The following is a 13,690-nucleotide window of genomic DNA, read 5'->3' as shown; positions in this document are numbered from 1 at the left end:
AGAGATGGAGAAGGCAGGCGTCGGCACCTGGTAGATCTGAGCACCTAGCAGCTGTCAAGGAGAGTAAGGAAGTTGTGTCTGCTTCACTTGCTATTTCCCCTCCTGCATGCATGTTCTCAGCTTTGGCAAGTAGGGAATGCTGGGAGTTGAAGTCCACCCATCCTCAAAAAGTCTGCCTATCTTAGAGTGCAGTACTATAGGCTACTTCTGCTGACTGCCAGCTGCCTGCAATTTGGCAGTTCGAATCTCACCAGGCTCAAGGTATGACTCAGCCTTCCATCCTTCCGAGGTGGGTAAAATGAGGACCCGGATTGTTGGTGGGCAAGAGGCCGACTCTGTAAACCGCTTAGAGAGGGCTATAAACAGTGGTGGGATTCAGCCAGTTCCCACCGCTTTGGGAGAACCGGTTGTTAAATTATTTGAATCCCACCCTTGGCTGTGAAGCATTGTAAAGTGGTGTATAAACCTAAGTGCTATTGCTGGCGTTGGCTTATACTTGCCAAGGTTGAAATTTGATGGAATGGAGCCATATGTGAAAATGTACAGGTACACCTCAACTTACAATAGTTCATTGTTCTGACCCCCCTCGTCCCACACCAACACACACTCTGAGCCAAAGATAAGTTATGGCATTTAATTAACAGGCAGACAGTTCCTTGGCAGCAAACCGGCACAGACAAGTTTGGGTATCAATAAACACAGATAAGGCTTGGCAGCAATCCAGCCTGCCAAGCTCACAATAATGTTCTCCAACATTAGTTCCTGCGTTGACTTCTGCAAAAGGGGCGTGTGCACAAGCAGTCCTTTTATAGTCTGGAGAGGAGCCTAATTACCACCAGCTGAGTGCAATTACCTCCTGTACTTGTGCAACTGTTCCTGACGCCTATTAGCTCTTCGGTGCCGGGCATCCAGGAACAACTCACTGCTGATGTCAGGAACACACTCCCTTGTCTCCTCCCCACTGGTCCAAGGCTCAGGTGCCTCCTGGTGGCCAACCAGCCTCTCTGCATCCTGTTCAGAGTCGGAACCCTGTCCAGGGTCCTCCACATCCTCCAGAGCTGACTCATAGGGCCCCTCGCTGTCGGAGTCTGGTGGCAGCTCCAACAGCTCCTGCTGGGCCACAACAGTTCATTTAGAGACCAAAGTTACAATGGGATTCAAAAAAGTGACTTATGACCATTTTTCTCAATTACAACTCTAGCAGCCATCCCCATGATCATGTGATCAAAATTCAGAAGCTTGGCAACTGACTCATATTTATGACGGTTGCAGTGTCCTGGGGTCACGTGATCACCTTCTGTGACCTTCTGACAAGCAAAGTCGATGGGGAAGCCAGATTCACTTAACGACCGTGTTACTAACTTAACAACTGCAGTGATTCGGTTAACGACTGTGGTAAGAAAGGCCATAAAATGGGGCAAAACTCAATTTAACAAATGTTTAACTTAACAACAGAAACGTTTCCATTGCGGCCGTATGTCGAGGATACCTGACAACATAGGCGTTAGCTAGACTTAGATTGATCCCCACATCCTTAGCTCATCTTAAGACAGAGTGAGTGGGAAGATAATGTTCCCCTGGATCATAGAATACTGTACAGTTAAATTGTTGTTATAACTAAACAAAAGAAATGTGTTTTCTTCCCTAGTGGATTCTGAAGTTGAATATATTCCATAACAGCAATCTAACCCCAAATTTATTAAGTTGGTGTAAATCTCTTTGTATTGGGGTGGGGGAGGATTTGGCAATGTGTGTGTGGTCATTTTATTTGTTGTTGTTGTTGTTTTGTGGTTACTGATTCATGTTAGTACTGATTGCTGGTTCCTTTGAAGATTCTTTTTACTGAAAATCCAGAATCAAATCGCAAAATAAATAATTTTGGCAATGATTTAAGATTACTTTTGATTTCTGTTTTGGCAAAATCTTTTTCCCATGGGTCACCCGGAAGCTGAGGTGCTGACCACTAACACAAGCATAAGAACTAATATTTCAGGGTTTGGTTGTTGTTGTTTTTTTTGAGACTATAGAAACCTTGGAGCGTGAAGTTGCATCTTTGCAAAATAGACCATGGACCTAAAAATCTTTCACGCATCTCAGGCTTTCTCCATGTGGGCAGCAAATTCATCTTGGCTATCACTTTGCAGGGGTTACTTACAACTCAACAGAAACTGGAGCTCTCGACAGCAAACAAACTCAGAACTTTTCCTCATTCTCTTGTTTTATCTTTTTCCAGGTTTTATATGAACATGTGCTGCCACCTCTAGATGATTCTGTGAAACTAGGACTTCCCTTTTCAGTTTCTGCAATAACATGCTTCCTTGCTTGCTTGCTTCACTGCCTGTAAGAGTGAAGTTCTTCTCAAGTGGAAGTAGTACGGCCTTGCAACAGATCTATCAAACAGGAAGGATAAAAACCTTGTAATGAGACGTTATATTGAAGTGCTGACTTTTTAGGAGGAACATGGAGTCACTGATCCTGGTATCAACCAAATTGCAAGGCAGGCTTTCTATATAAAGGTTGTTTTTTTTTCATGGTACAGGTGCATTTCCTTTGGAGGACAAATTATGCAAGTTCATTCTGTGCGAGAGAAGTAAAGTAGAACCTCTGGTCACAAACCATAATTCGTTCCATAACTTTGGTCGCAAACCGAGTTGCGCTTCCAAATGCTTCTGAAGGGCAGCCCACATGGAGGGCATTGCAGCAGTCTAACTGATAGTAAATAATGCCTTCCTCTCCAGCAAAGGTCCTAAGAGTTGGAGCCAAGTAAGAGTTCTTTTAGCCTCAGGTGTGACCCGCCCCTCAAACAGGGCCCGCAAGTAAAACACCTCCCAAATACTACAATTAACAGTGAGCAAGGGACGCAGTGGCTCAGTGGCTAAGATGCTCAGCTTGTTGATCAGAAGTTCAGCTGTTCGAATCCCCATTTCCACTTAACGGATTGAGCTCCCGTTATTTGTCCCAGCTTCTGCCAACCTAGCAGTTTGAAAGCATGTAAAAAATGCAAGTAAAAAAATAGGAGCCATCTTTGGTGGGAAGGGAACAGCATTCCGTGTGTCTTTGGTGTTTAGTCATGCCAGCCACATGACCACGGAGATGTTTTCAGACAGCACTGGCTCTTCAGCTTTGAAATGGAGATGAGCACCACCCCCTAGATTTGGGAACGACTAGCACATATGTGCAAGGGAAAACTTTACCTTTTATGTGAATTTTTGTAGATAATTATTGGGAGCATCAATTTCATCGATCAGTATTAATGACTAGAATAAAAATATATATCAAATCCATCTGATTTTCTAAATGCTGAGATATACTATGTATGGGGATTCATAAAGGGAGTTCAAGAAAATTGTCCTTAACCCCTCAACAAAAGTTTTGCTTCAAACTGAGGCAAAATTTGGATCCATTGCCATCCATAGGAAAGGGACCTACAATCTGATCCCTTCTGGAAGTGCCGGATTTCAATTCCCATAATCTTTAGTCAACTTGGTTTGAACAATGTTTCCCAACCTCAGCAACTTTTAAGATGTGTGGGCTTAAAATGTGTGGAGTTAAAAATGTCTTAGAGCTGAAATTCACACATTTTGAAGTTGCTGAAGTTGAGAAACGCTTGTTTAGAACAATGCTGTCGAGACCAATAAAAACCTCCTAAGTGCCAGGTGGGAAAGGATTTGAACCTGAACTTCCCTAGCCTAACTCCAGGTTTACGTTTGGTGACTTTTAAGTAATAACTCCTATACTACACCTAATATATTTCCCTCCAAGAAAAGACATAAGGGCAGTTGTGTTATTACTATTATTGTTTTTGGCTCTTGTTTCTTGGTTTCAACCCTAAATTCACTATACCAAGAGTTGAAATTGGGAGATAAGCACAGAATAGAATAGAATAGAATAGAATAGAATAGAATAGAATAGAATAGAATAGAATAGAATGGAATGGAATGGAATGGAATGGAATGGAATGGAATGGAATGGAATGGAATGGAGTGGAGTGGAGTGGAGTGGAGTGGAATAGAATTGAATAGAATAGAATAGAATAGTGGAATGAATAATAGAATGGAATGGAATGGAATAGAATAGAATACAGAATAGAATAGAATAGAATAGAATAGAATAGAATAGAATAGAATAGAATAGAATAGAATAGAATAGAATAGAATAGAATAGAATAGAATTCTTTATTGGCCAAGGATAATTGGTCACACAAGAAATTTGTCTTTGGTGCATATGCTCTCAGTGTAGAATAAAATACATTCATCTAGAATAAAAAGATACAACACTTAGGGATAAAGGGAAGGGAGGAAAGAAGGAAGGAAGGAAGGAAGGAAGGAAGGAAGGAAGGATGGTTTTCATTTATTACAATGCTTAATTTTCCTGGCTTGGTGCGTATGGTTTCTCGATAATCAGAGACCAGAGGAATGCTGCTTGAGAATTATGGAAGCTGGTTCAACATTATTTGAGTGGCATTAATTAAGGAGGGCCGTACTCATTTCTCTGCTGCTCAACATAGCTGAAACCTTCCTTTGTTCTGATATGTCTTACTGGAGCTACTGACCATATAAACCCAAGTGCCTCATTAAAATGCCTGCAGCACAGAGGGAAAGGTGTTATTAGACCCCCACCCCCCCCCACCCCGTTTTCCTTTCTCTCTTCACTTTCCTCATTTTCCCTCCCTTTCATAAAGGGGAAGAGGGAAATCACTTGCATACATTTCATTTCATTTCATTTCCTTCCTATGCCCAAATGGTGACCAGTTTTCTGTTTTTAATCTTCACTTTAACAAAGAGCAGTTGGGCAGCCACCAATGATGGGGGAAATCACTGCAGTCAACTAACTTGTAAATGAGAAACAGTGGTAATAAAAATGAATTTGTATATCACCAGGAGCGGAGAGGACGTCTGCCTTGTAAATTTAATTAAGCAGCAGGTGCAAAATCAGGTCATGTGGCTTTCATGTGCCCCTTGTGAGGAGGACAACTAAACAATGATTCTAATATGAGGACATTTGCATACATTTGCATTGGATGCCATGGAACATGCCATTATCGTCCCCTTCGCCTTGTGTGCCACTTCTGGCAAGTTGATGATCTGACTAAGTGGCATGGCGTCCCTTCTTTCTTAGCCTTTTCAAAAAAAAAGGAGACATGTTTCCATTCTCTGGTAGCTAGGATCCAGAGATTAAATGCTTTTTTCACACCAAGTGTAAAACAAGAATCTTATAACCAGACTTTTCAAAATTCAAGAGACCTGTTGGGATTGCCTGGAACAAAACCAAAAGGAAACTGGGGTAAGGACATGCAATAGCAATAGCAGTTAGACTTATATACCGCTTCATAGGGCTTTCAGCCCTCTCTAAGCGGTTTACAGAGTCAGCATATCGCCCCCAAAGTCTGGGTCCTCATTTCACCCACCTCGGAATGATGGAAGGCTGAGTCAACCTTGAGCCGGTGAGATTAGAACCGCCGAACTGCATATAACAGTCAGCTGAAGTGGCCTGCAGTACTGCACCCTAACCACTGCGCCACCTCGGCTCTTTAGGGGCAAGGCAAGGTGATATCCCCAAATAAAGTGTGATTGTAGAAGTTGAAGAAGATTGAAGAAGAGAGAAAATATGTGTGAGTACTTACTACTGGTTCGGTCAATCTGGGACAAACCAGCAGCAACCCATCTCTGGTCCAACCCACTGCCTAAAAGCTCCATGCTGTCATACAAGATCATAAACTTTTCACCTTATTTTATGTTCTTTATATACCTTAACTGTTCTGACCCCCCTTCTCCGTCCAGGAATGAAAGCCAAAAGCCACCTAACTCAAAAGGTTTCTTTTAATCAGTCCAGGCTCCTGTTGGCTGCGAGCCCAAAATAAACAAAGATAATAGCTCAGGCAAAAGTCCTATAACTCATAACAAAATGCAAACCCGGCTTCTCTTATCTCAAAACCACTTATCCAAGTTGGCTTCTATCGGTTTGTGAACGCGAACAAGGACAAATCACTAGAACAGGAACGGAACGTTGACTTCTGCAACCAGGGCGTGGCTCCAGCAGTCTCTTTATACTCAGGCGACGATCCCAATGAGCAACAGCTGCTCGCAATCATCTCCTGTAGTTCCTCCTTTGTCCTTTACGCTGAGTAGACCTAAGCCTGCATGCATCCTGATACAACTCCCAAATGCTTTCAGGAACACTCCCTTTGATCCAATGCTCTGCCGCCACATGGTGGCCAACCAGTCTCTCCTCGCCGTGCTAGGCGTCGACACCCTTGCGTCCAAGGTCCTCCACCTCCTCCAAGGCCGACTCATCAGCCCCCTTGCTGTCGGAGTCTGGCGACAGCTCTAACGGCTCCTGCCAGGCCACAACACTTAACAATATTATATATTTTATATATGACCCAAGACAATTCCTCTCCACTCACTGTGGCCAAGGCAAGCCAAAAGGTTGGATACACATGATCTAGGGCAGGGGTGTCAAATTCGTGTCCTGCAGGCCAGACCCATCACGTGCTGGCCACCCCTGGTTTAGCGAAGGGGGGGGAGAGTCACGATACATCACATGACGACAACATGATGCTGCGAGTTTGACACCCCTGATTCCGGGAGTGAAGTTGACAAGCTTTACATCCCACAATTCCTTCAAGATCATGTACATTTGCCCCCATCCTCATTACACAACACAACCTTGTAAGGGAATTAAAGATGAGAAACGGCAATTAGATCAAATCAACCAGTGGGTTTCTCCCCTTCATGGTGGCCTTGAACTCTTCCTAGTCCAATACCCTGACCGCTACCCACTATTCCTCTCTTGGCTTTATCCCAAATTGCAGCATCCATTCATAAAGGGACTAACAAACTTTTTGCAACTGGATGAGGCCAACCTCAAATGGCCTGTCTGGTTTGGTTTGGCTATAGATGTGTTAAGCCAGCGGTAGTCTCAACCACTACTGTCATAAGCAATTTATTTCATTGTTAGGAACACAAACTTCTTTTGCTTTAGAACAAATTTGTTTTGTTCTAAATCCTAGAGATTCCCCAAAGGGAGCTGAAAGCAGCATGTGGGCCTTTTTAACGTATCCATTCTTTTCATCTCTCCACTAGCTTATAGGTGCATTATTCTTCACCAACTCCCTGCCTGAACAGAGGCATAGAATCAAAATAACATGAAGTCTTAGTACCACTTTGTAAAACTTTAGTAAGACCACACCTGGAATACTGCGTCCAGTTTTGGTCACCAGATTATAAAAAAGATGTTGAGACTTTGGAAAAAGTGTAGACAAGGGCAACTAGGTTGATTAAAGGCAGTGGTGGGTTTCAAAAATTGTTTGAACCTATTCTGTGGGTGTGGCCTCCTTTGTGGGAGTGGCTTGCCACCCATGTGGCCAGATGGGAGTGGCTTGCCGCCCATGTGACCGGATATGAAGATGCCGACGACACTTGTCAGAACCACCTTAAATTACCTCCCACACAGCACTGGCCTGCATAAGAATATGATGTCAACTTGTTTTTTAAAAGGCATCTTTGGTTTGCGTTAAAACAACTTCAACACACCCAATGTTCTGATTGCACCACAAACGCAGTAGTCATCCTTACCTTTCACAGAGGCCCTGAGTTTTATAAATAGGAGCATGATAGTGTAGAATAATCATATCCAAGGACCAGTGGTGGGTTTCAAAAAAGTTTTGTAGGTGTGGCCTGCTTTCCGGGTCCACTGGGGGGACCTCTTCTAACCGGTTCGGTAGATTTGACGAACCGGTTCTACCGAATAGGTGCAAACTGGTAGGAACCCACCTCTGATTAAAGGCCTGGAGACTAAAACATATAAAGAACAGTTGCAGGAACTGGGTGTAGTTAGTCTAGAGAAAAGGAGTAGAGGGGATATGAGAGCAGTATTCCAGTATTTGAGAGGCTGCCACAAAGAGGAGGGAATCAATTTATTTTCCAAAGCATCAGAGGGTCGCACAAGAAACAATGGATGGAGAGTCATCAAGGAGAAGAGCAACCTGGAATTAAAGAGAAAGTTCCTAACAGTGAGGACAATTAACCAGTAGAACACTTTTTTTCCTTCAGAAGCTGTAAATGCTTCATCACTGGAGGTTTTTAAGAGAAGACTGGACAGCCACTGGTCTCAAATTGTATAGGGTCTCCTGCTTGAGCAGAGGGTTGGACTAGAAGACCTCCAAGATCCCTTCTAGCTCAATTCTGATTGATGGATACTATTAGTATTTCCCATCCTCTTAATATAAGGTTTCCCCAACCTGAACAGAAGCCCAAGGTTGCTCAGGATTCTGGGACTTCTATTGTTAACAAAGTAGGAAAGTCGGGGTTATGGTGGGCCTTCATGATAAAGTCTATGGATGTTTTCTGGGGGAAGGAGGCAGGGACCGTGGGCATGACTTCAGTCCCCCTGACATCCATAAGCAAGTGAGCCGAGCACATAATATTCTGGATGCAGATACTAAATTATGCCAGCATAGTAGGTCCATGATTAAAATGACGCTACTCTTTCCTGCTGCCACATTAAGGAAGCAGATCACAGTCATTTTGTTTTATTCGCATGCCTTTGTGGCGGCTCTTATTTCTCTCCAACAGGCCACAATCCCAATTAATCTCTTTATGGCCAGCTGCAAGAGGTGTTGCAGAGCTGTCGGTGTCACAGGTGAATTCCATACTAGAAGGCCTGCTCTCATTTCATCTGGCGCAAATAGGTGTAAATACTTTATTAATTTAAAACACAGAGACGCACACTCACACCAAGCAAAAGCTGTTCCCCACTGATTGATTTTTCAAAAGCTCCCTAGACTGACTCAACTACAGATGTTTGGGAAGTGATTGGATGTAAAGTAGTTTTAATTCATAAAAGCAATAAAAAATTTGCTTATTGCCTGAACAGATGAGCTAGCTGAGGGGGCATAATTTGGAGAGTTCTTATTGCAAAAGTTTTTGAAAACAAGTAATGATAGTGCAGAGAAAAAGCCTTATTAGATACAGTCAATGATTTAAGAGGGAAAGAAAAGCTTTAAAATCTGGGCTGTATAATTTAACTGTACATCAGAGTAAATTGCTCTGCGTTCTCAGACGATCTAACTTTATTCCCAAAGAACACAACACTCTAAAAGACCAAGCTAAATAAATCTATATTTAAAGATGAAGATGGTCTGTGCATGTGTGCAAGAATTGAGCTCTGGGAAATTAAAACAAAAGCAAAACAACAACAACAACAACAACAACAACAACACTTAATAAATATCTTGAGAGGGCATTAATAGAGGCCATGAATTGGCCATTCGTGCAGTAATGCATTCCATATTAGAAGATCATATTTTCTCTAGAATTTCTTTGAAGTCCGAATTGTGAAATGAAGTGAGTTTATTCAGAAAAGATTTTCATATCCCTAGGGTAGAGAGAAGGTTTTGAATTTATTTATTTCTGACTCTGGGTGTTGACCAAGAGAACAAACAATAAGATGGCCATTTGAGAATTAGGGAGCTTCAGTTCAGCAGAATTTGGTTTGAAGGATTGGATTCATAGTTCAGAAATGACCCAATTTTCTCTTGAGTTGTTCCAGAAAGTCCCTTTAAGCCTTGGTCTTCTGATCTAGGCCATGATTTGGGAAAATTGGAACTCTGCTTTCAAAGCCTGGACTACTGGGGTCAAATTTTATACCCCTCAGACAGGGTTCGCAACTTGGGAGTCCTCCTGGACCCAGAGCTGACTTTCGACCACCATCTGACGGCTGTGACCAGGGGGGCATTTGCCCAGGTTCGCCTGGTGCGCCAGTTGTGACCCTACCTGAACCGGGAGGCTCTCACAACAGTCACTCGGGCCCTTGTGACCTCTAGGCTGGAATACTGCAATGTGCTCTACATGGGGCTGCCCTTGAAGAGCATCCGGCGACTTCAGCTAGTACAGAATGCAGCCGCGCGAGTGATTGTGGGCGCACCTCGGTTCGCCCACATAACACCCATCCTCCGCGAGCTGCGCTGGCTACCTGTTGATCTCCGGGTGCGCTTCAAGGTCTTACTTACCACCCACAAAGCCCTCCATGGTAGTGGACCTGCGTACTTGAGAGACCGCCTCCTGCCAATTACCTCCCTGTGACCTATTCGATCGCACAGATTGGGCCTCCTCCGAGTTCCATCTGCCAGTCAGTGCCGACTGGCAACTACGTGGAGGAGAGCCTTTTCAGTAGTAGCTCCGACCCTCTGGAACGAGCTCCCCGTGGAGATTCGTACCCTCACCACCCTCCAGGCCTTCCGCACAGCCCTCAAGACCTGGCTATCCCGTCAGGCCTGGGGATAAAGATCGTAACCTGCCCCCACCCAAATGATGAATGTTGTGTTTTATTTCTACTTGCACTGTTTTATGTTTATTGTTTTATTGTCTTGTACCCCCCATTCCCTATAAATTGTAAGCCGCCCTGAGTCCCCTCAGGGAAAAGGGCGGCCTATAAATAATAAACTAAACTAAACTAAACTAAACTACTGCAACGTGCTCTACATGGGGCAGCCCTTGAAGAGTATTCGGCGACTACAGCTTGTCCAGAATGCAGCCGTGCGAGCGATCGTGGGTGCACCTCGTCTCACCCACGTAACACCTATCCTCCGCGAGCTGCACTGGCTGCCTGTTGATCTCCGAGTGCGATTCAAGGTGCTACTTATCACCTACAAAGCCCTTCATGGTAGTGGGTCTGGGTACTTGAGAGACCGCCTGCTGCCAATTACCTCCACTAGACCGATTAGATCCCACAGACTAGGCCTCCTCCGAATTCCATCCGCCGGCCAGTGTCGACTGGCGACTACCCGGAGGAGAGCCTTCTCTGTGGCTGCTCCGACCCTCTGGAACGAACTCCCCGTGGAGATTCGGACCCTCACCACCCTCCAGGCCTTCCGCAAAGCCCTTAAAACCCGGCTGTTCCGACAGGCCTGGGGCTAAAGAGCTGTTGCCCCCGCCTCGAATGGTATGATTGTTGTGTGTTTTTAAATCATGTATTGTTTTTGTGTTGTTGTTAATTTGTCTGTATCCCCCCTTCACTGGTTTGAGTTGTGAGCTGCCCTGAGTCCCCCTTCGGGGGAAAAGGGCGGCATATAAATGAAATAAACATTCAACATACATTCAACGTTAATGGAGACAAACTACAAAGAGCTGAAGCTTTTGAGGTTCTTTCCAGAAAAAAAAAACTCAATGAAATTTGTAGGACAGACATACTGGGTCCTTATAAGGAAACATTACAAGATGTCAACTTTCTTAGGAATCGCTACAAGCTTCTTCATGTTCTTTTAAAAATCTCTTTTTTAAAAAAGTGACAGAAAGGCTAGTTTTCACCGCAAGTTATATCACATTCTGTCTGAAAACAACTAAATGTATTTAAAATATCTTTAATCGCTAATTTTTTGTTGACATTCTCAGAGACCTCAGAAAAATGAGCCAAAACTTAATTTTGCTGAAGCCTTGTTGAATCTTCCCTGGCCAGGCGTGTTCTTCTGCAAGATTCCTATGTCTATATTTAGTCATACTTTCTTCCAAGTAACTAAAAACAGAATTGATTTGAATTTACTCAGATCCTAGAATATCCCACCTTCCTTGGATTGTTTAGCTTGTTGGTTTGTTTTAATCATATTACTTTGGTCCAGTGTTTCTCAACCTTGGCGACTTTAAGTCCTGTGGACTTCAACTCCCAGAATCCCCCAGCCAGCACAGCTGGCTGGGGGATTCTGGGAGTTGAAGTCCACAGGACTTAAAGTCGCCAAGGTTGAGAAACACTGCTTTGGTCATTTTCAGATCCTTGGAAAATGAGGTGGATCTTCAAGTGATATTATTTATTTTTCTTATAAAATCAGTTCACAATTATTTTTCTGTTAAAGAACTATCTGACAGATATTATTACACTCAGTGATCTCCTTTGTCTGCCAAGCTCAGTGTGATTTAAGTGTTTTTTTACAGGATTAAAAAAATGTGTTGGGTGGGAAGTGACAAATTTAAGAAGCAATGTTTGAGTTATTTTCAGTGGACAGTCCTAATCTGAAAGTTGAGACATCTGAGAGATTTTCTTTACTTTTATTCCCCTCCCCACAAAAAAAAAGTATATTATTAGTTCAAATGGTGGCGGCTATTCATAACTGAAGGCTACAATGCATAGGAACATCTAATGGGCCAATGGATAGCTATTTAGAGCCATGGTGGCACAGTGGTTAGAATGCAGTATTGCAGGCTAATTCTGCCGACTGTCAGCAATTCGATCCTGACTGGTTCAAGGTTGATTCAACCTTTCATCCTCCGAGGGGGTAAAATGAGGACCCAGATTGTTGGAGGCAATAGGCGGACTCTGTAAACTACTCAAAGAGGGCTGTAAAGCACTGTGAAGTGGCATATAAATCTAAGTGTTATTGGTATTGTTATTTTTCCAAGAATAACCATAACAGCATTGTTATACCACAATGAAACTTTGGAGAACAAGGAACATCCGTTGATTTTTCTTTCGGGACAATCATGCCACAGCTTTAAAAAGCAGATTTTTTTTTCCCTTTAAGGAAAGATAGAGAATAAATTTTATTATGTTTTCTTCTGAAGCTGTTTTGCTGCTTTTGTTCACTTCATTAAGATGAAGAAATAGAAATAGTTAGTTCCAAACAGGAGGTTGAATGATGTTAACAATTGTATAGTTCAATACACATCTTCCTGGAATATACCATGATGTTCCTGTTCAATCAAAATTGTGCCATCAAAGCTTTCTTCTATCATATACCAATATATCTTTCCAACGAAAATATATTCTGGAAATGGAACATCTGCCAGAACAGCAGATTGTAAGAAAGCAAGGAAAGATGAAGATTAAGAAGAAAAGGAGCAAAGAAAATTATGTGCATTGCATAGAATTTTGTTCAGAGAGAAAGCCAGCGGAAAAAATTCATATAATGTTAGAATGGAGCCATATCAAATTCAACAAATCGTTGTTCCTGAAACTGGCAATCTGGAAGTTTGGAGTCACACATGATTCATAAATACTTCTGTTTTGGCAAGCCCTGGCCCTCCTTCTACAATTGTGGTTGAAATTATTTCCCATCATTTTGTACTAGGAAACTAATGTAAACCCCAATATAGTTTTAATACCATTTAATAAATAATAATAATAATAACAACAACAACAACAACAACAACAATACACTGTGACATCGACAGCTTGTGCCTGCCAAGAAAAATAAGGGGCAGAGGGCTATTGCAAATCCCTCAAACTGTAGAAGAAGAAAAACGAAGTTTGAATGATTATGTGAACCAAAGTACAGAAAAATTGAGCAGGCTGTGAAAATGGAGAACAGCATAAAAACAACAGAAACAAAGGCAGAATATAAGGAAAAACAGCTGGATGACAGATTAAATAGATGAAAAACCAAAGCTTTGCATAGACAGCACTTGAAAAACAGGAAAATGTGATGATAATTTGGCATGGATATGGCTTAAGATGGGAACCATCAAGAAAGAAATGGAAGGTTTAATACTGGCTGCTCAAGAACAAGTACTACAAAGCAGAAATACAAAAATCCACTGACAATCCAAACTGCCAACTTTGCAACAACGAAGTCGAAACTGTTTCACATTTAATATGTGAATGCAGCAAAATCGCACAAACTGATTACAAAACTAGAAACGACCAAGTTGCTAAATTAATGCACTGGTCATTATGTAAAAAATATGATTTACCTGTATCC

Source organism: Thamnophis elegans, chromosome 3, assembly GCF_009769535.1.
Source record: "Thamnophis elegans isolate rThaEle1 chromosome 3, rThaEle1.pri, whole genome shotgun sequence".
NCBI classification, from domain to species: Eukaryota; Metazoa; Chordata; class Lepidosauria; order Squamata; family Colubridae; genus Thamnophis; species Thamnophis elegans.
The sequence above is the reverse complement of the archived record's forward strand: the minus strand, read 5'-3'. Positions refer to the sequence as shown.